The sequence below is a fragment of the Schistocerca cancellata genome, unplaced genomic scaffold, assembly GCF_023864275.1.
Source record: "Schistocerca cancellata isolate TAMUIC-IGC-003103 unplaced genomic scaffold, iqSchCanc2.1 HiC_scaffold_782, whole genome shotgun sequence".
In the NCBI taxonomy this organism is placed as follows: Eukaryota; Metazoa; Arthropoda; class Insecta; order Orthoptera; family Acrididae; genus Schistocerca; species Schistocerca cancellata.
The window spans coordinates 2,473,362-2,499,379 of NW_026046793.1; the positions used below are offsets into that span (position 1 = coordinate 2,473,362).

The 26,018-nt window shown below is 40.7% G+C and overlaps 1 protein-coding gene and 1 long non-coding RNA gene across 4 annotated transcripts in view; one reads left to right on the plus strand and one right to left on the minus strand.

The window, feature by feature from the left end:
* LOC126143125 (disks large homolog 5-like) overlaps nucleotides 1-26,018 on the minus strand; it is a 420,567-nt gene that overhangs the window by 114,586 nt on the left and 279,963 nt on the right. The window lies entirely within an intron of this gene.
* On the plus strand, nucleotides 638-20,630 carry LOC126143159 (uncharacterized). Of its 2 annotated transcripts, none has more exons than XR_007529661.1 (3): nucleotides 638-732; nucleotides 14,733-14,913; nucleotides 20,473-20,630. It is a non-coding gene; the product is annotated as an uncharacterized LOC126143159 (long non-coding RNA). The 2 variants fall into 2 exon arrangements; XR_007529662.1 differs by having other exon boundaries at nucleotides 654-760.

Genomic DNA, 26,018 nt, shown 5'->3' on the forward strand with positions numbered 1-26,018 from the left:
TTCATCAGTCATAGCAGCTGTTGGTTGTTGGCGTGCCAGTCTCTCAGCAAATGGCCAGGTGTTTTCAGTTGGTCAAAGTTCTGGAAAACATATTGGCCAGAGCAGTAGCAGAACAATCACTGTATCTAGGTGGGTAGGTCAGGACAGCAATGGTGACATGTGATATTAAGTTGCCTCGTTCACAGATTGTCACAGTGACTTCGGAGACTCATCTCGGCTAAGCCACTTGCCAGAAATGCAAATTATGCTGTCTGTATTAATATCTGTTGGAACCAGAAGTGATTGTGTTGAGGTGTTGTATCATGTTTTATGTAATGTAATATACCCGTGTATAAATTTCTGTTTGCCATTATAGAATTATTCATACCTAGATCGGACTAGCTGTGCAGTCTTCGTTACTGTGGACTTTATTTCCTTCTGCAACTTCTGTGCTGGAAGTTGAACAGATCTCTTACAAATCTCAAATTTCCAATAAATAATGTAGAAACGTTCTTTGTTAATATGAATACATTGATCTATTAATTACAACAGTCAAACATGTCATACATTCCTTTATGACCAAGGAGCAGTATCATTAGATTTGCTCAATACAATTACGTATGATAGTAATTGACCTTTATTCTCTCTTGGATGACAGCTAACTGAACGATCTCAAAGACTCTCCAGATATTGGGGACATCATCACGACTGTCACAGACGTCCTCCTCCTGTGGATTGTACCATATCTCCAAGGTAGGAGCAGACAATGCAAAACCAACAGGTACTATGAAGCTTAGTAAGATTCCTGTTGTCATCCTGACTAGCAGATATGCTGTGTCCATTCAACTTAAACACACAGAAAGAAAACAAATTTCCAAACAGCATGCTATACTAACTCATTACTTAAATTTTTGTTGTTGCAATCATCATTCGTTGGTTTGGTAAATGTTGTGCAACACCTCTGCTTGTTAAAGTGATATGTTACCTTAGAACTTGTGAACTTGGTAGTGCCCCCATATCGTCACACTAGGTGCTGGGCTCATATGACAATGTTTATACTCAGAGCTACCGCACATGATTACATCCATCACAATAGTGTATGCAGAGCTGGGACTCATCTAAACAGAATTTGTCTTGTCAGTATTAAATACAATGTTTTTGTTGCGCACACCGCTGTGGTTGTGCCTCTTTCCACCGGTGTTCTTCTCACTGCCACTGTATTAGTGTATGTCACCACAGTGACAAACATACTGACAGTAGATAGTGCTCCAGACTTCGTCCCACTGACCATGTGGATACTCGTGTTACTGCAAAGTAGCCAGTTTCTTGCCATCTCTCAGGTTTTATCGGTGTGACAGATTGTGTTCTTCCAGTTATTTTGCTGAGTTGTTTCCATTTTATGTACAACATGTTGATTACTAGCCCAACTGTCTTCCTAAAGTGCTGCAAAGTTTGCTGCTGTGTGTACTCGATGCATGCACTCCGAAAGACTTGACTTATTATTGGTGTCGTGCTGCTATTTCTAGCTGAGTTGGATTCCAGACACCTACTTTGCCCTTTGATGTGCTTGTTTTTCAGAGCTCAAGCTGAAATTCCATGAAATGCAAATTCTGTGTCCCAGCTCTGGTGAATATAATGGCCAGAGAGAAAAAAAAATGAGTGCAGGGCCTCAAGCCTTGTTGAAAATCAAGCCTTTGTCCTTGTTTGTTAGGTTTTCTAACATACTTATTGCAGTTGGCTCCTTAATTATGCTGTCCCAGAAACCTGATATTTCCACTACAAGGCTGTTCACATTATATTTCATTTCATAATTATATTCGAGGCAGTACTTAGCGATAGTTGGTTTGCCTGGTTGTTACAGTCGGATGTGTCACTGATGTGCTTTCACCTCTCCTCGAATGTCCCAATAGTCTGCCCCCACGTAAGACGGGCTATGTTCTAATGGCATTTGATATACGCCAGACTTTTGGAGACATAATTTGTAAACAGTTATAGTGAATGTTACATAGTGCAGGTCTTCACAGTGGAGATAGTGGTGAAACCACAAAAAATGACAAACTGTGAAAAAAACAATTATAATAAGAAATACAAAAACATGGGAAAACGATAGCATTTTGTAACAAGGACAAAAATAAAGCCCCACTGATGATGTTGGAACTTCAGTGAAACATGTCTGGAAGATAGAGGAAAAAATAAAATTGTGTTTTGCTCGAGGTGGACCCTCTCCAAAATCAAATCTATTTGTAAGCAAAGGTGGACAGAAGAGCTTCAACCTCAAGGTGACATATTGTCTTTAACACTGTAAAGACTACTTTTTATCTTAGTTGAAAGGAGTGAAATGCACTGTGTGCCATATTTCTATAGGAGTCTACTGATGTTTTTGAATATTTGGCCAGCATTAGATATGTAAGCAGTTGTTTGCTTCTCTTCTTCCTTCTCAGACTTAATCTTTTTCTCATTCATTCTTGATTTTGACAATCTGAGTACCCACTCCTTTGCAGCATTGCTTGTAATTCTTCAATGATGCTCTCCTTGTCTGAAAGTATTGACCAGATTTTGTAGCAACAAATTTTTGTTAGCTGATGATGACTTGAGGCATGGAGATAGGTCAGTGCATATAGGTTTGCCTTATGCATTGTGACAAAGGTGTCAACGTGTTCTCATATCATGTCAAGGAAAGGTAGCTAGTTCTCTTTTCAAAGTTGCATCATGGGTTTTATGTTACAAAGAGTTTACGTGTTCCAGGAGCTAAAGTTTTTCTGCTTGATGTGACCAAAAGACAAGTGCCGTCCATGTGCCAATAGAAACATGTTTCAGCTTGGAGGATTTTAGTACCTTTGTTTAATTGGGTTCCATGAATAGGTTTGCGATCAGGGGTTTGGTCATCATATTTTCCTTTGAATAGGAAATAAGTTGACTTCAGAAAACACACAAAACTTTCTGTGATACAATCTTCAATGTTTTCCATGATTAGTTCCAAGGTGTCAAAGTGGAACCTGGTCAAGAGGGCAATACCACTGAAACTGACCATAATATCAATATTCCGCTTCCGCAGTTGCCTTGGGGGAGGGGGGGGGGGGGGAGGAGGACTCAGCACAACACACCATTAACCAACCACACTTGGAAAGCCTGAGAGATCACCTCACTTCATTCAACAGGGAGTAAACATTTCACAATGCATATCAGTTGGAGAAGCTGTGCCAGGTGAAAGGTAGACTTCTCAGTACACAGATCTATTCGACAAGGTGTCAGGATGAAAAAGCCGTACCTACATCTGCATACATCGAACATCACATTAACACACCAGCCTTGCAAACTTGGCCCTAGTAAGAGAGAGAATTCATGAAATCCGAAGAATGCCAGAGATCACTTAAAAAAATTCTTCATCTCCATCTTTACATGTCAGCTACACACTCTGGAATTCTTGGGAATGCGGTGACAATATGGCCTTGTCACAAACAGAATCAGTGCAGTTGAAAATTACTTCGCACCAGAAAACAAAATTCAATCATTAGCACAAAAAGCCAAGACAAGGTACAGGGAAACATACTGTCATTAATCTCACCGACAATCATGTAGATGAGAATACAGTGAAGATCCTTGCTAAAGGGCTCGATTTCATACACGCTCCAAAAATTATACCAGTAGTAGATTACATCAGCTCCATGGAATATGTTGCAGCTTCTCTACCACCGGAAGCAGAAGAGGTGGTTTGTTGTAAAACCTTTAGAGCACTTATCACAGTGCCTATACTAAGATCCAGCATCTCCAAGGAAGAGCAAGCAACACTGAGAAATCTGCAAGGGGACAAGGAAATTATAGTCCTACCTGCCAATAAGGCGATCCTACAATCCTAATGTCACAAGGACTACAATAAGATTTTTCACCTTTTCAATTATGTAGCATACAGACAAATAAATGTCGACCCTACAAGTAAAATCAAAAGGAAGTCTGACCCTTCTCAATGACTCAAGGCTCGTCATGCAACATGATTAAGGCTCTCAGAATACGCTGAAGCCAGACAGTTGTTTCACAGACGTTTTTATGCACATTGTGACATCAGTTTATCTCCTGTTCTTCGGTAACTATTATGAACAAACTAATGATGTGGTAGTGGGTAGTCCATTATTCAGTACCAGCCTATGCAAAGACCCTAATTTCGCTAATTTGTTTCTGTTGGTATATGATACATTTATGGGGTGTTAGCACTTGGAACAGAAGAGCTGAAGAGTTACTGGAACATTTAAACTCTGTCCATCATAATACAAAATTTGTGATGGAACTGAGAGAGAGATCAAGCTACCTTTCATTGATGTGTTAGTTATGAGAAGAATCACAATGGATCTCTAGGTCACACCAAGCGAGGTGGCACAGTGGCTAGCACACTGGACTCGCATTCGGGAGGACGACAGTTCAATCCCGCGTCCGGCCATCCTGATTTAGGTTTTCTGTGATTTCCCTAAATCACTCCAGGCAAATGCCGGGATGGTTCCGTTGAAAGGGCACGGCCGACTTCCTTCTCCTTCCTTCCCTAATCCGATGAGACCGATGACCTTGCTGTTTGGTCTCTTCCCCCAAACCAACAAACCCTAGGTCACAGTGTATGTAGAAAGTCTACGTATACTGACATTTATCTCCAAGAATAAAGCCATTGCCATCCATCACAAAGGAATTTGATGCTAAAGAATGGTTCATGTGTAGTGGTTCCGTCTGCTTTGTTTCTTCATTTGTTGTCCTCGGTGATGACGTACTGCATTGCTACACTGGCTGAAAAATGAGTTGTGGATTCCGACACTGACTACTGTAAACAATGTAGCCGACAGGTGCACAGTTGCGCTTCACAGTACTTTAATTTCACTGTTCACAACCCGCTAATAATACAGTTATTTGCCCAGTGCACAGTCTTTTTAATAGTTTGCAGGCAGAACTTCAAATACTGCTACAATAGTTTACTGTTGAACATCTACGAGCAGTAAAAACCTAACCACAAAGTTCACAGTTCTTGAAGAATAGCAAGGTACATATGGAGCAGACACTGTCATTGGTTTGACACGTGGCCTAATTGTTTAACACTTATTCCACAGTTAAGTTGAAGTATTGTTGTTGTTGTTCTAACCAACACAGATTTCTCATCTGAAATTCGGACGTGGACTGACTGACTGACTCATGACCAAAAAGTGGGCCGTTGTATATCATCAGAATAGTAGGCCCTGAAACTACACATTGTTCAATGTTTAATCTACAGAAATTACAATTAAAACTTAACTCATTAAATTAACTGAATACATCAAAAAATTGGTTCTTTTTAACAGTTTCTTCTACTACAAGATGTAGGCCGAATTATTTGTTTAAATCATGAAATTAACAAATATAAGTACACAAACAATACTTTGGACAAAACTGTTAATTACTTTGAAATTAATTAAAGGCTGGCTTTGCTAACATGTTTTTGAATAGAGCCAAATAGATACTTTAAGATTACTAGTATTTTATCTTCCAAATCTTTACAATTATTACAGAATTTATATTTGTTTATATGTCAACAGTAGAATTTAAGTTAAGAAACAATTACTGATTTCACCCTATAATGAAAGATACTAACTAATAATAGTCAAAATAAATTAGAAAGTCAATTACACATATAAAACTAAGCACAAAATTAGATCTGGTGTTATATTCTTTAAAACTGAGGGCCAACCTTTCTGTATTATGAAAATACAGATTATACTCATGTATGTTATTGGTAATTAGTTCAAAAATGAAAAAAACAAATTTAAGTAGACAGATGGCAAAATAAGAGGGGAATTAAAAATATCCCATCTCGCTTTGTTACACTTGGAGCTCAAACACTTTCAGACAAGAAGACCCTTGCTGAAAAATTTAAAACACTTATGAATAATGTTCTGAAGGAATGGGTACTCATTATCATATGAAATCAAAATAAAGAATATGTGAGATAGAGGTTGAGACTGAGAAAGAAGAACAGGAACTAAGAATTGCTTGTCTGGCTTACGCTGACCAAATATCTGGAAAGATTGGTGGAGTCCAGTGAGAACATGGTATCTGTTGTATTTCACTCCTTTCAACTAAGATAGAAAGCACTTTTGTAATATTAAAGATGATTTAGGCCTCTGTAAGTCTGTTGTGTGCCACAAGGCTGACTATCATAACAATCAAAGAGAGATGTGAGTAACATCAGTGATATACTAGACCAACACAACCAAGCGAACTGATGTTGCCAAGTATAGCAGAACCCCACTATCCACATCCTACAGGACCAGAAGCATGGTCACACCACAAAAAGGCTGGATTATCAGAACAACACTTTTATTGACCCACATCATAATAATACAGTACAGCACAACTTCAATGTTCAACTGGAAATACTATATGAAATATTGTTCCATATTAAAACAGTAACAAAATGAAAACATTCACACAATCAAAAATCTTACAAAAAAGTGTAATGTTTAGTGGTGCGTGTATTGTAAAATATGTCTGTATCGTACAGTAATATATTGTCTCTGTGAATGGCAGCTGAACATCGGTTCATACCTTTTTACAGTACTGCATTAACATGCAATTGATTTACACTTAACTCTTCAAAATACGAGAAATCTACAATTACATCTACACCTATACCTGTACTCTGCAAACCATCATGAAGTGCTTATTAGGATTTCTTCCCATTTCATTCACGTATGGTGTGTGGAAGGATTGATTGTTTGAATGCCTCTTTGCACACTGTAATTTTTTTAATCTCACCCTCACAATCCATATGTGTGTGATACATAGCGAATTGAAGTTTATTCCTAGAGTAATAATTAAAGCTGGTTCTTGAAACTTTGTTAGTAGATTTTCTCAGAATAGTTCACATTTATCTTCAGCAATCTGCTAGTTCAATTTCTTCAGCAACACTGTAGCACTCTCCCACACTGGTGCTCATTCTTGCTGCCTTACTCTGTATGTGTTCAATATCCCCTGTTAGTCCTATTTAGTACAGGTCCTACACACTTGTGCAATACTCCAGAACTGGTCACACGAGTCATTTGTAAACAATATCCTTTATAGACTGATTGCACTTCCCCAGTATTCTACCAACAAACCGAAATCTGTTTTACCCTCAACTGAGACCTTGTGAGCATTCCATTTCATATCACCACAAAGTGTTACATCTAGGTATTTGTATGAGTTGGCTGATTCCAACAGTGACTCATTGATACTACAGTTGTAGGATACTATGTTTGTTTTTTCTTCTTGTAAAGTGCACAATTTTTTGTTTCTGAGCATTGAGAGCAAGTTGCCAATCTTTGCACCACTTTGAAATCTTATGAAGATTCAACTGAATATCTATGCAGCTTCATTCAGCACAGATAATTGCGTCATCTATAAAAAGTCTTAATATTGTGTAAAAGTTCATTGATAGACATCATGAACAGCAAGAGTCCCGGCAACTTCCCTGGGGCATGTCTGATGATGTTTCTACATCTGATAATGACTCTCTGTGCAAGGTAGCATGCTGTGTCTTCCCTGCCTAAATGTTCCAGTCCAGCCACAAATTTCACTTAATACCTCGTATGATCGTACTTTTGACAGTAAGTGTAGGTATGGTACTGAGTTAAACACTTACCAGAAATCAAGAAATAATGCATCTACCTGACAGTCTGATCCAAATCTTTCAGTATGTTATGTGAGAAAAGTGCAAGTTGGGCTTCACATGATTGACTCTTTGGACTCCATACTGGTTGGCATTGAGGAGGTTATTCTGTTCAAGATACCTCGTTATGTTGGAGCTCAGAATGAGTTCTAAGATTCTACAACAAATTGATGTCGAGGATATTGGACGGTAGTTTTGTGGGTCACTTCTTCTAGCCTCATTGTAGATGGGTTTGACCTGTGCTTTTCTCCCTGAACTGGGCAAGGTTTTTTGTTTGAAGGGTCTACAAGAGAGTATAGTTGAAAGAGGGGCTATGTTGGCCACAAATTCAGTATAGAACCTGACAGATTCCATCGGGTCCTACAGTTTTGTTCAATTTTAAGGATTTCTTCCCTTTCTCAACACCACTGACACTACCACTGAACACTGACTTCATTTATCTTTCCAATGGTAAGAGGATTAAAAACAGGGCAATTCTCCTGGGTTTTCCTTCGTAAAGGAACATTTGAAAATAGAGTTAGGCATTTCAGCTTTTGCTTTGCTACTCTGAATTTCAGTTCCTGTTTCATTCATTAGGGTTTGGACACTAACTTTGGGGCCACTAACAGCCTTTACATAGGACCGTAATTTCTTAGGGTTTTATGAAAAATCGTTTGACACAGGTCAGCTATGGTAGTCATTGAAGACTTAAACCATTGTCCTCTTGACAGCCAAACCTGCTTCATTCAGCAGCTCTGTATCTATAAACCCAATGCTGTTTTTGTGGGGGAACGCTGGGCGATGCCTAACCCTAAACTTTTTCGTCAACAAAGTAATTTTTTTACGATATTGAGAACTTGGAAGAGTGCCAAAGATTTATTTCACAGGCGTAAATTTTTTATTTCATTTTTTCGTGTTGGTAATTGCAATAGGAATGATACCAGTGCAGTTTTTGGTGGGAAAAGCGATGCCATTGACTGTTTCAATCAGAAAACTAACAAACTATTTTACTTGTTCTGTGTCTAAAAAACCAAAAACTGTCAATAATTCGTGTGCGAGTGAAAAGCTAGGAAGTTCATCAGTGGATGACGAAAGTGAAACTGTAAACCTGAGCATTGAACCTACGTGGAAAATGCAGTGAACGAACTAGTGCATGATAGAAAATTAAATGATTGTCCAGAGTGTTGGACTTTGGAACAAGTCCGATACCATTTTTTTGTAGTTCGACATGTTGATGACATCACGGCTAAAAGCAGACGAGTGGTATCCCATGCTTCAGTTACAAGTAATTTTTGCTGCATTATATCCAATGTCGGAGTACCCTCAAACTTTTTTTTTTTAGAAAAAAAGCACTGTATAAACCTATGCTTTGTTTTTACAGCTATTATTCAGTTATCTCTGTTTCTTTAGAAGTTTCTTTAGAATGACTGACAAGGGAACCTCCCCATCGCACGCCCCCTCAGATTTAGTTATAAGTTGGCACAGTGGATAGGCCTTGAAAAACTGAACACAGATCAATCGAGGAAACAGGAAGAAGTTGTATGGAACTATGAAAAAATAAGCAAAATATACAAACTGAGTAGTCCATGTCCAAGATAGGCAACATCAAGGATAGTGTGAGCTCAGGAGTCCCGTGGTCCTGTGGTTAACGTGAGCAGCTGCGGATAGAGAGGTCCTCGGTTCAAGTCTTCCCTCGAGTGAAAAGTTTACTTTCTATATTTTCGCAAAGTTATGATCTGTCCGTTCATTCATTGACGTCTATGTTCACTGTAATAAGTTTAGTGTCTGTGTTTTGCGACCGCACCGCAAAACCATTTTCGCAAAGTTATGATCTGTCCGTTCATTCATTGACATCTCTGTTCACTGTAATAAGTTCGCACTGCAAAACTGTGCGATTAGTAGACGAAAGGACGTGCGTCTCCAATGGGAACCCGATATTTTCTATACGACACTTGTGACGGCATGTGCGTCACATGACAGGAATATGTTATCGACCCACCTAACTTGTACACTTGGCGAATGGGTAAAAAGATTCTTCTACCTTGCCCAATTTAGGTTTTTTTGTGGATGTGATAATCGCTCTCAAAAAAAGTGATGAAAACATAAGAGTTTGTCACATAAACTGAAAATAAAAAATTAAACTTTCAATTCAATGGAAGACTTGAACCGAGGACCTCTCGTTCCGCAGCTGCTCGTGCTAACCACGGGACCAGGGCGCTCCTGAGCTCACACTGTCCTAAATGTTGCCTATCTTGCGCACGGACTACTGTTTGTATATTTAACTTATTTTTTTCATAGTTCCACACAACTTCTCCCTGTTTTCTCAATTGATCTGTGTTCAGTTTTTCAAGGCCTATCCACTGTGCCAACTTATAACTAAATCTGAGGGGGGTGCAATTGGGAGGTTCCCTTTTGAGTACCAAGGAGAGTCTCTCTCATTATGAAATGTTCTACTAGGTACATATCTAACCAGTCCACGGTCAATTATTCTTTTTAAACTTGAGCCACGCTCATGCCCTGTGCTGAAAGTTTCAAGTTCCTCACTAAGATATGATACTACTGATTTCTTATCTATTTTATTGAACACACATATATCTTTCCTTTTTTTAGTAGTCCTTTGTACTTAGGTAATCATTGTTGCCACAACTGTGTCATGGTCACTGACACTGGTTTCCACGTGGGCATCCTCGAAGAGGTCAGGTCTATTTGTTACCAATATTTCTAATATATTTACAACGTGAGTAGAGTTCTGAACTATCTGTTCTAGGCAGGTTTCAGTAATGTTTCACAGGATGTTTTATCACACAGATCACTAACAAAACTGTAATTTTCCCAATCGATTAGCGGGTTATTAAGGTCTCCACCAACGATTACATTATGGCCGAGGAACTTACGTGCAAATGAACTGAGGTTCTCTCCAAAGTTTTCAGTTACATCAGGAGATGAGTCAGTTGGATGATAGAAGGCTCAAATTATCATTTTATGCCCACACCTGATACTGAGTCTTGCCCAAACAGTGTCAGATGCAGCTTCAATTTCTATCTCAGTGGATTTGAGTTTCTTGTCTGCTGCAACAAATTGCATTTGCCTTTCCTTTTGATATACACTTAGATTTTCCACAAAAATCTCACTACTATCAATTTCAGGTTTCGAGCAGATTTCTGTACGTAGTGTTACGAGAGCTTCACTGATTTTCGTAAGCAATTTGAACTCTGCCACTTTTTAGTGAATGCTTCGGCAGTTAACCGTTAGGATTTTAATGCTCTCATCTGTGAGAGGCCTTTCTTTCAACCTTATACTGATACTTCTGAGTCTTGTACAGCTATTGTTATCTGGATTGGATGGAGAGTCACTTAATCTAAAAAAAACCTTGTGTACACCCCACACAGTCAGCTACCAGAGTAGCAGCATCTGATGTGGAGGCCTAGTGCACACCTTAGACCTGCTGACATGTTTAGAGGGACCCTGCAGTTCTCTAAGGCACAAGTCCAGGGAGTTGCAGCCTAGCTTGCCACAGTATCTTTGAAGTTGCTGGTTCAGTCCTTCCATTCAGCTCAGAACCAAAGTGCCACGATCAGTTTTTGGGACAATGCTGCAAATTTTGAGCTTTATTGAAATTCCTTGCGCATAGCTGGTCTTCTCAACTTTCTCTGCCAGTCACTCGATTGACCCGAGTATGACCTCGGACACCAGATAACGGCTATCATTTATTTGAACGTGTACCACATTCTGCAATTGTTTGCACTCAGTTTCCTTAATGGCTACCAGAATAGCCTCTTCAACATGTTGAATGATGCCCTTAGATGTACCAGAATGAGTGCATGTGGTGTTCTTTCCTGCCTACTGTTGCCATTTCCCTAAGGGTTACCACAATTCGTCTTATGTATGGACTGCTGATGATAATATATCTCTACCTTTTTGCATTTGCTTCCTTTTGGCACTGTACAAAACTGATGAAACGTGTTCCACTGGCTCATGCTCAGTTTCACTTTCAGTAAAAGACAGCACCTCAGACTTGTCGGCTAGGGGGATCGATACAACACCCTGAGTCCTCCCTCACCATCCACCTTGTACAGGGTGCCTAGCTCTACCATTGAAATGCCACTCGCAGTCAAGTGGATGAGTAATACTTCTTGCAGAGGACACAGGATCCACAGAAGTGGATATTACTTCAGGTAGCTTTGGTACTGGTACCACAGATACACAACTCTCAAGAGATCTTCCAGCACAATGACTCACAGCAGCTGTTAATTGTTTGACTGTAATCATGGACATTACCAGCTGCTAATGAATGTCAACCAGTTCATTCTTTGAGAGCAGCACTCAAAGTGGGGCTGCATTTTAGCTGGTGAGATGTGTTACAGGACAGTGAACAAATAAACACTGTAAAAAGTTGTTCTGGTCTAAAGAAGGACAAAAAAGCCTGTAATGTCCGTTTGCTTAGGAGACGACAGCTTTGATTTTGCTGCTATATTCTACCATTTCCTAATCCACAAAATGTCTGTTGTGGTAGACCTAGAACTTTGTTCGGTGTATTAAAGGGCCATATCAAATGCATTTGTAGCAATGATAACCAAGCCATAGGTTCATTGTCTTCATCATTATCACTGGTTGTTCAAGTTACAGTGTCAGAGTTGGTAGTCAGTTAATTCTGCTTCTGTTGCGCAGTCAGCATCAGCTATACTGATAGTCACTTACGACACTGGGCCCAATGTTTGCTTGTTAAGATAGCAACACATGTTTACATTTAGTTGGTGCCATAATTTAGTTTTACACACTTTAATATGAAAGAAGTATATTATCACTGATTTATAAAAAAATGTGTGGACAGTAACTAGCTAGAAAAAAGTTAATTCATACTAAAAGTGTTGGAACTATCGCACATAGCAGCTGTCAACTGTCTATAGATCCATATTGCAGACAATTAGCCATCACCAAGTCCAGTACTGACTGTAGCAGTGGCCTGTGTAGGTGAACAAACACTGGAAATGGGATAGTCAGACTAAGTGGTTAGTTGGACCATCCGAGATTAGATTAACGAGATTCTACTGTACCACCAAGAATATAATCATGAAATGAAATGCTATAAGACTAGTCTTGTGGTGGGTTTCTGAGACTGCATAATTAAAGAGTCTATTGAAATGGCATCAGGAAACCTAATATATAGGGATGGAGGTTTCAGCCTGCTACGTAGTCAACATGTTAAATAAGGCTTGGGGTCTGACACTCGGTTAAAGATCTTGCTGGCCATCACATCCACCAGAGCTGGGAAACACAGAGAATTTATTTTACAGAATGTAACTGTTGTCTGAAAACCAAGGGCATCACACGTCATAGTTTATATTGGGAATCGTACTTGTCTATAAAGAGCAGCATGAGACCAACAATAGTTCAGTCTGGTTAGGATCCAGGCAGTAAGTATACATGTCAGCAAAATTGCAGGCTTGTTCAGTTGTCAGAAAATTGTGCAGAAAATGTTAACAACTTACAGAATAACTGGTAGCATGCCATTAGGTCTATTTCTCAATGCAATGAATGTGATGTGGTTATAAAATACTGTCCGATGAACAGTATGTGTCCTCTTGGATGTTAGTTATGTGGTACTCTTAGTATGGTGCTCCTTGGTGAATATGGTCCTCAAGAACCCACTGATTGCAATTGTAGGAGTCATGGGATCCCAGGCAGTATGAGTAGCAAAATCTTTGGATGATAAACAATAGTCACAGTAGGCCACAGTCATGCTGCTTTGGTGAATTTTGTTTTATGTGTGTTAGTTGTGATCTATGGCTTACTTGCCTAGTATTTCATCTCCATTGCTGTGAACATCAACAGAGGCTATAAAGAACCAGGTGGCAGCTTAAAACTAGAACAAGATCAGCAAGCCCAACTGTTTATACATATCTGTGCAGTGGTTGGATTGAGACATCAACAGACTGCTGCCTCAGATTGTGAATCCACGTATGTTTTGGAGCTTTTAGTTGGGAAAAGTTGGCATGAGGAACCCTAGTGATTGTCATCGGGGAAATAAGGCTACATCAGCAGATCCAGATTACCCACTGGGGCGAGGCAACCACCAAATTCACTTCTCTAATATTGTGGATTTGTCAAGACCCAGTCATTACTACGTGGGAATTTACAGAGGCCATCAAAATTCTAAATCACAAAAATAACTTGAATAGATAAGGAAGATTGGATTTAGACCAGTTGTACTCCTTACTGCTAAACTCTTCCCCATTACAATTTCCACAACCCAGCTCGGCATGAATTCACAATCTCAGGTAATACTTTTCACAAACTGACAGTTACATGGATAAATATAAACATTTTGGTTTACAGAACTTATTTAAGTTTGAAACAGCTGTCCAAGCCTTTATTGCTTCTGATATGCCTCCAACTTCAGGAGGTGAAACATTACTCGGGTGTATGCTTTAAATCACAGCCTAATGTGCATAAAATAAAATTCACCAAAGACATAAACACCAGCCTTGAAATCCTTCCTTGTATCATCCTGTTGCTTTTAAATTAAGGCACATGCTGGTAAACATTTCTCTTTCTTATAGAGATATAACACCATCTTTCAGGAAACAGTCAACATCCAAATGAATGAGAAATCCTCAGCATAAAAGATCAGCAATGTAGTTGTTGTACCCATCTAAAAATAAACAATAAAATCCACAATTCCACAATTAATGAGCATAGTTTTCATGCAGGACTGTATGTGCATGCACAAAGGTATGCACAAACACCTGCCATAAGTTTGGAGACTGCATTGACTATCCTTATCAAGAGCTCACTTAAAACAACAAAGCAGGATTCTCATGTTGTTTCCAATACTGATTTATGATAGGCTTTGCAATTTGGTAAACCATAATTCACATACTTTTATGTAAGATTCTAATGCTTGCACTTGTAACCTCTGGAACTACTGTTAAAACCGTCTATAATTTGAGACAGTTAGTGTGCTTTTCTGCTTGGTTACTTTCTCTGTGAGGCTGCTGTCATCATTATTGCTAACAATTATAACTTTTATTATTTCATGGCATTATAATAAAACTGTATTTTTTCCTCTGTGTATCTGTATATTAAAACAGTTAACTTGGTTTACAATCTGTTACAGTACGAGTGCTAAGGAGTGTGATTCATTCAAGGTTCTGAAGGAGTGTGCACGGAATATAGACTAAAAAATAGTACACTTAGAGAGAGCGCTGCTTTGCCCTAACCTCTTTGGAGATCCCCTGAAGGCTACAGCATCAGAGGAATTTGTAGACCAGTGCATTGAGGAGGTTATTGATATCAAGGTATCATTTTAACAGTTACAAAGTTACAAATATAGTGTTGCTTATGTCATTCTTTCACAACTGTGTATGCAGTTAAAAATAATGAACAGTAAGCTGATAGAAATCATGGATATTTGTTTTAAGAGGCTGGGATGAAAATAATACATGACAGATACATACATCCCAGGTTTCAGTGCTAGTGATGTGTCAGGTAATGAGTCATTTTAGAAGTTGTTTTATTCCTCACATTGTGAATGTGGTTGTTATTCTTGAGTGACCATAAACATGAGCAAGACTTGGATGCCCTTAAGAAGTACTGAAGATTTAAGAGAAACAGTCAACTACAGCTGACAATTTTCCAAGACTATGTAGGCATATCACCACAGTTTGCTATCAGTGCTGGTGGTATACGTAACATGTCGGCTGCCACAAGGCCGCTGGTGACCTCAACAGTCTTAGGCCTTTGGGTGCCTGTAGCAAAGCCTAATGCCCGAGGCTATGGCCCTGGCCTGGCTTGGCCTGGTGATGAAACATCCAACAATATGAATGTGACAGTCAGTATTAACACTTGCCTTGGTATGGCTCATATAAATGAAATGAACTGGTATGCTAGTAATGAGATTTGCAACAATTATATGTCAAGGAAAGGGTTGAAAAAACAGTAAATTATTTCCTATATTGTCTGCATCACCGCAGTTTCTGTGATTCGTGAACACGGGAACCCGAATCCCTGTGGTAAATCTTTTTTATGTACTTTGGAGTCTAGCACTGGCTATCCTCTCCTTGGGAGCTTACAACTCTTGGGGGTATGTGTGTGGGGAGCACACAGGAAAGGAAGGAAAATGTCCTTCATCTTTGACTTGATACATAGGATGGCTTCCAAACTGACAACCTGGGTTTTCTCTGATTGATGCTACTTACAGAAACTTCCCAACACTTTATCAGCTAATGTGCTAGGAGCCCAAAACCTGGCATGGTAACCATTCCACTGTAGGGGAACTGTGAGGAACCTGTACAGTTTTAGCCCCATAATGATGAAGGGAAAGCATTTTTGGTGCCCAAGCTACAAACTCCTCATGTAAGCCAAGGAGTATGTGCCTGCTTGTTTACTTTAGGGTGCAGGGACACCAAGCAATGGTTTCCTTGCAGGGTAGTAGCTGCAGTGGTGAAAAACTGTGATGAAATCCCCATTACAGTCACCTTTCATAAGAACAACATGATCCAGAATGTCATAAAGACCTCATGTAATGTGTAGTAACCAAGTAGCACACAAAACTGATCCAAGAAATAAGAATATGGCTTTTATTCATAAACCTCTGGACAATAATGGAAATAAGCCTCTCATGACTTCACATGTAACAAGACAAAAGAATTATACAGAGGTGCAACACGAGTGATACACAGAACAACTGATGCAAACGGTACAAACTAAAAGAACGTAGTGAGAGTGAGTCAGCATTGTTCCGAATGTATATAAATGTGAGTTGCCAGTAGGTGGTGTGGCAGAGACCGTGCCGTGTGCACACTTCCTACAGGTAGCCTCTAGTGCCCAGCCTGCACTGATACAGTTGCCAATTTATTTAAGTACACGTGTGCAGCGACACTACAGTTGGCGCACTCGTGTGATCACGTGCAATAGTAGCAGGATAAGCACACCTCCCCCTCGTGTGAAGTGGGCACCTAGGTGACAGAGGAGATGCCCTCGACTTGACGAGAGACACGTGCGTCGAATGCAGAGCGGCAGTAGCTGATGGCAGAAGTGGGATGACGTGCCAGGTGGGGCCCGGTGCACAGGGTCGGAATATGCGGAGACGCGAGCGTGTCTGAGGATGGTAGGCCTGTGTGTCACACGACAACAGCACCGGGCTGGAGAGTGCCATTGCCATCTTTGCATTGTCATCGGGAGGCATGTCCCAGTGCAGAGAAGATGGGGCTGGACTCACCAGTGATTATGGCTGAGGTGATGATGACGAGGGGGCTGGTGGAGGCGGCCCGACTGGAACAGCAGGCTATGACAATGGACCCGAGACCAGTGATTGACCAGCACCCAGTGCTGCACGTGGAGAAGGATAGGGGTACCTGCACAAGAGGCAATGATGGGCTCGAGGCAGAGAGTGGCACAATTAGCTGTGGTGATGAGTGCCCCACCTGCGAATCAGTAGCATCTGGTGGCGAGCTGAGGTGCAACTGGTCAAAGCAGTGCATCACCAGCATGTCGGTCATGCGGATGTCACGAAGGTAGTATCCCTGGTGGCAGTCAGCTGTGGCTGGTATCAACTTGGGCTGGCGATCGCAGCACGAAATGGCCAGACGAACGTGACCTTGGCAGCTGCAGTGCTGGTCGCAGAAGGTGGAGGAGTGTCTGAGGCTGCCAGTCGTGAAGCAACTCTGCTGGGTCGTTCCCCCTCCCCCCCCCCCCCCCCACTCTCGCACCATGGCTCCAGTGGTGGGAAGCGATAGATACTAGATGCTCATAAAACAGAGAATGGCATTGTCTGGCGAAGAATTGACAACGACCATTTTCATTTTGGACTTGAATGTATGCACTAGTCATTCTGCCTCCTCTATTGATTGGGGGTGGTATGGCGGAGCCATAACATGATGAGTACAGTGAAGGAAACAAAACAGTTGAAAGGTGTGAGAAGTGAATTGGGGCCCATTATGGGAAACTAAGATACAAGGCAACCCATCAGTAGAGAAAGGCCTCAAAAGCATACGGGTTGTGACCTCAGCCAATGTCGACACACACCAGAGAATGTAAAGAAACTGGGAAAATGCATCCACAACCGAGAGCCTATAGGAATTGAAGAAGGGATGTGCAAAGTGTACGTGAATGCACTCCTGTAGCTGGCACAATGTGGGCCAGGGGGACAGAGATGCCCTGGGGTTGTCTTGTCAGGCACACTGCTCACAAGCCACAACAAAACAGACAATTTTGCTTTCAATCCCTGACCAAGAAACATGCCTCCTAGCTAACAGATTAGTACACAAAACTCCCCACTGGCCCTGGTGGAGAAGGGGTAGAACCTCTCATCACAATGCGGCAGAATGACTGCTCTGGGAGAGATGTTTCCCATGGACAACAGCAAAACACCGCCAAAAACAGAGAGGCAGTACTGTAAGGAAAACTAGTTGCACAGGGGGTCCAAAGACTGGTAGTTCAACCCTGTCGAACAAACCGAACCACCTGGCAGAGAATGGGGTTGACGGTAACACCGATTGATATGCACGAGCTTGTATTTGGGAAACCCTCGACCGCAGCGTACGTTTCAGTATCGAGATGGAAGCAAAGCAATTACTCGAGATGGTCAGGTTCGGAAGCCACAGGAAGGTGGGATAAGGCATTCACATTGGCACGTCTAGACTCGGTCGAAAATGGATTTAGTAATTGAGACAAGAACATTGCCCAGAATTGTAGATGGTGTGCTTCCTTGTCAGGCAAGGAAGTGTGATGGTTAAACAAGAAAACCAAGGGGTTATGGTATGCAGTAAGGTGAAACTTGAAGCCATACAAAAAACATAAAATGTCTGGGGAGCATAGACCACGGCAAGAGCCTCTTTTTCCATCTGAGAGTAATGCCGCTGGGCTGGAGTGAGAGATTTGGAGGTGAAAGGAACAGGTTGTTCAGGGCTTGTTGGCATGTGGGTGCACTGGGACTGTGCCGAGGCCTTACTGTGAGGCACCAGTCACCGAGACCGTGTTTTGGTCCGGCGAGTACCCGCAGTGAAACAAAAATTATTAGAAAGCAAAATGGACTTGGCAGTAATTCCAGGCGGAATGACGTCAATTCTGCAACAACTTGATGTCTATTTGAGAAAACCATTTAAGGACAAACTTAAATGCATGCACACGGACTGGCTTTTGAAAAATGACTTACAAGTGACACCAGCAGGATGTATAAAACGTGCAGGTTTTGTTGTAAGTGTGCCGTTGGAGTGGTGATGCGTGAAATGTGTTCCAAATCGGTTGCTTAAAAAATGTTCGATATCAAATGCACTAGGTGTTATGGAGTATTATGCTCTTTACAAAGAACTGAGCAGCAAGCACTCGAGTGAAAGTGGTTCAGAATTATCTAATTGATATTTTAAACGTTTCATAAAGTTTTTATTATAAATCTAAAAAAATTTTATTTTATATTTCCACTTTTAATTTCTAAGTAATTTTCATTCTTATTTTGTAACTTTTGCTTTTCATACATTTGAAGTCCTCACGAAAATTGTGCTATGAAAAGCCGATTGGTAAGCCTGTGTTAAGTTTTTGTCAATATGGCCAACGCTATGTCTCGGATGTTTTCCTACCAGTGACAAGAGACGGTTCCTGTGAATCCTGAATCGGTATGCTCTTTGTCGTAATATGAATGAATGTAAACAGTGCACCGTGCATACTTTCAAGTTAGCTCTTACCTCATTTAAATCCTGTTTGCCTAACAAACTCGAGTGAGGCAACAGCAAAGAATGTGCATCTCGTGTACTGTGTACATTCATACTCTTATGCTGAATAGTAAGACAGACAGAAATGAAGCATAGCTTGTTGCATTGTATCTATAGTTTTCACCCAGCAACCACAGTGCACTGTTCATTCTGATCATGTTATTATCACACAATACTTTGGGGCATGGCAAACTTTGCTCAAATGTCTGCATCTGAGAATTACCCCTCAGTCTTCAGTGTACTTAAGACAGGTAGGGGATAAGAACCTGGCCTTCACTGCTAAAGGTAAAGCAGGAGATAGGCCTCAGCTCCTGGGTAAGGTAATGAAGAAACTTCAGTCAGTCCACAAAAAGAGACTGCTTAACAAAACACTTCTGTGTCCTACAGAATATTGCTGGAGTGTGTGGGGTCCATAACAGATGGAACTACCAGGGGATACTGAACATCCATTAAAAAGGGCAGGTTTGTTTTACTCATAGGAAAGTATCACAGAAATAATAAATAATCTGAACTATCAGATGTTTAAAGATGTACATTAGTTATCACGCAAAACCATACTTACAAAGTTTCGAGAACCAGTATTACCGTAAGTGAAAAATCTAGAAATATTCTTCGGCCCCATACACAGCAGTTCCTCAAAGGCAAGCTTACACCAATTACAGTGCACACACAGGCATTTAAGCAGTCATTTTTCCTGTGTGCCATACACAACTGGAGCAATAAGGAACTCTAACATGTCCCACAATGTTAAGTATCCGCTGCCATACATTTCACAATGGTGTACAAGAAGACTTGAAATGATTTTCTTTTGTGTCTATATGATAATCTATTGTAACCATAATCTTTGAACAGTATACCTCTCAGAGCTAGTCAATTTCATTCTGTTGTCTGTGTTAGTATTTGTTCATTACAATGTGAAAGTTCGAGGATGTCCAATTAAGGTAGTTGTCATTCCTTGTTGATATACCATGATATAGTCTTTATTTGGAACTCTGTACTTCTGTTTAAAGCTGTGAGGATACGTACTGTATAGTTAGTGAAAATTGGAATGGATTTGCATAATTTCTAATTCTTGGATGTACCTCAAAATTTTCCCAGTTTTCAGTAGCTGATGATGTTATAACTAATTTACAAGTCCTTTCTTTTAAGGAAAACCTCAAAAAATGATTGAAGAAACAAAAAATAGCCTAGAAGCTCAGAAAAAATTCAATGAATGGTTGTCTGCAACAAAGAATTCACTGATCCAGCAAGTAGAGGAGATAGAAAGCCACTTACAGAAATATGGCTATAAACCTTCACAAAAGAACTCCAGAGATTTGTATCCTTTTGACACTCCAAAGATATGTGAGTATTTATATGTGTGGTTCTGAAATATCAACATATAAGTACAACACCAAGTGAATATGGGTAGCTAGTATAAAACTTGTTGTTGGTTAGCATGATTACCTTAATGTTTAAATTACCCTGTAGTTTATTCTTGTTTTATTCATTCTCTTACAGTTATTTTATACATTAACCATTTTCATACTGGTCATCTTCTAAAAAAACTTAATGTGAAAATATTGTGACAGCATTTTACTGGCAATGCTAGGAATTGTCCTGAAATGCTACTCAAAAGTGACATAGTATTTCATCTGGATACCATATTAAAGCCAAAATAGTGTAACATCTTACTGGTTTAAGTTTGGTTATTATTAAGAATAACTTGGTTTTATTAAAATTCATTGTAAATTTGTCATGATAATTTGTGATTAATTTATATGCAAACAGTGCATGTTTTAAAGCATTTTTCATTACTTAATTGAACAGAATATGGAAATTAACCACCAACAGAATATTTTGTCATGCAGAATAGTCCAAAGTGCCTGTAGTTTTTCCATTCCATGCCTGCAAATATCTACTGGTTTGATGTTACAGATGTTGTAAAGCAAAGTATGAAATCCAGAATGAGATTTTCACTCTGCAGCGGAGTGTGCGCTGATATGAAACTTCCTGGCAGATTAAAACTGTGTGCCCGACCGAGACTCGAGCTCGGGACCTTTGCCTTTCGCGCGCAAGTGCTCTACCATCTGAGCTACCGAAGCACGACTCACGCCCGATACTCACAGCTTTACTTCTGCCAGTACCTCGTCTCCTACCTTCCAAAGCTGTGAGTACTGGGCGTGAGTCGTGCTTCGGTAGCTCAGATGGTAGAGCACTTGCCCGCGAAAGGCAAAGGTCCCGAGCTCGAGTCTCGGTCGGGCACACAGTTTTAATCTGCCAGGAAGTTTCATATCAGCGCACACTCCGCTGCGGAGTGAAAATCTCATTCTGGAAACAAGGGAATTTTTATGGACAACAATGCACCATGTTTCTGGGTACAATTGTTCACGATTGTTTTGAAGAACATTCTCGATAGTTCAAGCAAATGATTTGGCCACCCACCAAACATTTATGGGACATTATCAAGACATCAGTTCGTGTACAAAATCCTGCACCAACAACACTTTCACAATTATGGGAGGCTGTAGAGGCAGCATGACTCAGTATTTCTGCAGGGGCTTCCAATGAGTGGTTGAGTCTATGCCAAGTCAAGTTGCTGCACTATGCCAGGCAAAAGATGGTCGACACAATATTAGAAGGTATGCCATGACTTGTCATCTCAGGGTATACAGTTCCTGCTGGTTACATGCCCAAAGGTATAGCTGCTGCCTCTGTTACTGCTACAATGGGAGCCAAGGTGCAAGTTAGTAGCCAGAGACATCCAGTGAAGACATCCTGTAAAGAAAATTGGAATACAGAAAAGTGTCAACAGTTGCTCTTATTGTGAGCTAACACAGTTAAGTTTTCTCCAAAATGAGTTTAACTTACTTTGTTGTTGTGGTCTTCAGTCCTGAAACTGGTTTGATGCAGCTCTCCATGCCACTCTATCCTGTGCAAGCTTCATCATCTCCCAGTACCTACTACAACATACATCCTTCTGAATCTGTTTAGTGTATTCATCTCTTGGTCTCCCCTACGATTATTACCCTCCACGCTGCCCTCCAATACTAAATTGGTGATCCCTTGATGCCTCAGAACGTGTCCTACCAACTGATCCCTTTTTCTAGTCAAGTTGTGCCACAAATTTCTCTACTCCCCAATCCTATTCAATACCTCCTCATTAGTTATATGATCTACCCATCTAATCTTCATCATTCTTCTGTAGCACCACATTTCGAAAGCTTCTATCAAATACTTCAAGAAACGACTTCCTGTCACTTAAATCTATACTTGATTTTAACAAATTTCTCTTCCTCAGAAACGCTTTCCTTGCCATTGCCAGTCTACATTTTATATCCTCTCTACTTCGACCATCATCAGGTATTTTGCTCCCCAAATAGCAAAACTCCTTTACTGCTTTAAGTGTCTCATTTCCTAATCTAATTCCCTCTCACATCTTGCTCACAAGATGGTAGAGTTTTGTCAGGACTGGCTCTCCCAAGGCGTCAGTAGTTCTAATGGAATGTTGTCTACTCCCAGGCCTTATTTCGACTCTGGTCTTTTAGTGTTCTGTCAAACTCTTCACGCAGTATCGTATCTCCCATTTCATCTTCATCTACATCCTCTTCCATTTCCATAATATTGTCCTCAAGTACATTGTCCTTGTATAGACCCTCTGTATACTCCTTCCACTTTCTGCTTTCCCTTCTTTGCTTAGAACTGGGTTTCCATCTGAGCTCTTGATATTTATACAAGTGGTTCTCTTTTCTCCAAAGGTCTCCTTAAATTTCCTGTAGGCAGTATCTATGTTATCCCTAGTGAGATAACCCTCTACATCCTTACATTTGTCCTCTAGCCATCGCTGCTTAGCCATTTGCACTTCCTGTCGATCTCATTTTTGAGACGTTTGTATTCCTTTTCGCCTCCTTCATTTACTTCATTTTTATATTTTCTCCTTTCATCAATTAAATTCAATATTTCTTCTGTTACCCAAGGATTTCTACTAGCCCTCGTCTTTTTACCTACTAGATCCTCTGCTGCCTTCACTACTTCATCTCTCAAAGCTACCCATTCTTCATCTACTGTATTTATTTCCCCAATTCTTGTCAATTGTTCCCTTATGCTCTCCCTGAAACTCTGTACAACCTCTGGCTTAGTCAGTTCATCCAGGTCCCATCTCCTTAAATTCCCACCTTTTTGCTGTTTCTTCAGTTTTAATCTACAGGTCATAACCCATAGATTGTGGTCAGAGTCCACATCTGCCTCTGGAAATATCTTACAATTTAAAACCTGGTTCCTAAATCTCTGTCTTACCATTATATAATCTATCTGATACCTGTCAGTATCTCCAGGATTCTTTCATGTATACAACCTTCTTTCATGATTCTTGAACCAAGTGTTAGCTATGATTAAGTTATGCTCTGTGCAAAATTCTACCAGGCGGCTTCCTCTTTCATTTCTTATCTCCAACCCATATTCACCTACTACGTTTCCTTCTCTCCCTTTTCCTACACTCGAATTCCAGTCACCCATGACTATTAAATTTTCGTCACCCTTCACTATCTGAATAATTTCTTTTATTTCATCATACATTTCTTCAATTTCTTCATCATCTGCAAAGCTAGTTGGCATATAAACTTGTACTACTGTAGTAGGCATGGGCTTTGTGTCTATCTTGGCCACAATAATGCATTCACTACGCTGTTTGTAGTAGCTTACCCGCACTCCTATATTTTTATTCATTATTAAACCTACTCCTGCATTACCCCTATTTGATTTTGTATTTATAGCCCTGTATTCGCCTGACCAAAAGTCTTGTTCCTCCTGCCAGTGAATTTCACCAATTCCTACTATATCTAACTTTAACCTATCCATTTCCCTTTTTAAATTTTCTAACCTACCTGCTCGATTAAGGGATCTGACATTCCACACTCCGATCCGTAGAACTTATGTATGAAGTATGAAATGTGCAGGCAGCAGCAGCCGGCAGAGGTAGACGCAGGAACGGGGAAGTAATCGATTTTGTGAGTGAGTTCCTAAACAGAAACAAATTGTATAATTACATGTGTTTGCTTTTATAACAATACAATCAATTATTGACAAAATTATTTAATTGGATGTATAAAAATTCCACTCACCAAGCGGTGGCAGAACACACACATGAAAGACAGTTGTAATTGGCAAGCTTTCGTAGCCAGTGACTCCTTCTTCAGGCAGAATGGTTGAAGGGGAAGGAAGTCTTTCCTTCTCATCCTGTACAGTAAGTCTCTCCTGACTCACGGTTGTAGTTGACTTTTCTGAAATCTACCCCTTTTCCTAAACCTCTCCAGTCCTTTTCCTTTACCCCTCTTCCTTCCCTTTCAACCCCTCTGCCTGAAGGAGGAGCCACTGGCTCTGAAGGCTTGCCAGTTACAACCGTCTTTTATGTGTGTGTTCTGCCGCCACTTGGTGGGTAGATTTTTTATGTATCAAATTAAATAATATTTGTGTGCTTTGATAGTTTAGTGTCTTGAGTTTCTGCATGTTCATTTAATATCTAATAGGTACAGTTATTGCATTTTCGTTCGCATCGTAAAGTAAACCAATCTTGTGAAATGTTACAGGTCCCATATAAGGAGCGAATTATTTAGTCTCACTTGAGTGCTTCACTAGTTCGGTTTTTAATCTCTGCATATTAATCTATTTTATTGCACACAGTTCTTGCTTTGTTGTCAGGGTCTACAGTAGAGTTCTGCAGCACATGTCAATAGTCAATTTGTCTGGGTAGTGTAGTTTTCCACAGTCCTTCATATGGATACGTTGTGTGTGGATGTGAGCCGAGTTGGTGACACTTGGCTCTCAGCTTCAGGCTGTAATGGCTTTAGTTACACAGCTTGAAGATGCAATGGATGGCATCACTGTTGTGGGCCGGCCTTGAGGCTCCAATGGATATTCAGCACATCCGCGTCCTCCAACCGATAGTCTCTGGTGGCCAGCCTTTACTGCTCACACTGAGGTTGACCCCTCCGACCCCTCATCCACGGTCGAGTGGGAGGTCTCTTCGGGGTGTGACAGGCAGCGAAAGACTTCCAGGGGGCTGCACATAGGCCCTCCCTGGTTAGTCTGACAAGCTGGTTCCATTTGCTGTCTGTGGCTGACACTGTTGCTCAGCCAGAAGGAGTCACCTGTTCTGTTTGAGGAAACCTCTTTGCCTGCTAGATCCGGGCAGTCACAGAGGGTGGGATTATTGGTAGTTGGGAGCTCGAATGTTAGGCGCTTTATGGGGCCTGTTAGGGACATGGCTGCCAAGAAGGGGAAGGAAGCCAGTATGCACTCCATGTGCATACTGGGTGGAGTCATTCCAGATGTGGAATGGGTCCTTCCGGATGCCATGAAGAGCACATTGTGCAGCCAAATGCAAGTGGTGACTCATGTCGGTACCAATGATGTGTGTTGCTTTGGATCGGAAGAGATTCTCTCTGGTTTTGAGTAGCTAACAGAAGTGGTATAGGCTACCAGTCTTGGTTGCGAGTTGAAAATAGAGCTCACCATTTGCAGCATAACTGACAGGACTGATTGTGGACCTTTGGTACAGAGCCGAGTGGAGGGTCTGAATCAGAGGCTCAGGTGGTTCTGTGACGGTGTAGGCTGCAGATTCCTCGACTGGTGCCATAAGGTGGTTGGGTTTCAGGGTCCGCTGAACAGGTCAGAAGTCCACTACATGCAGGGGCTGTGTTGCATTGAATGGGCAGTTT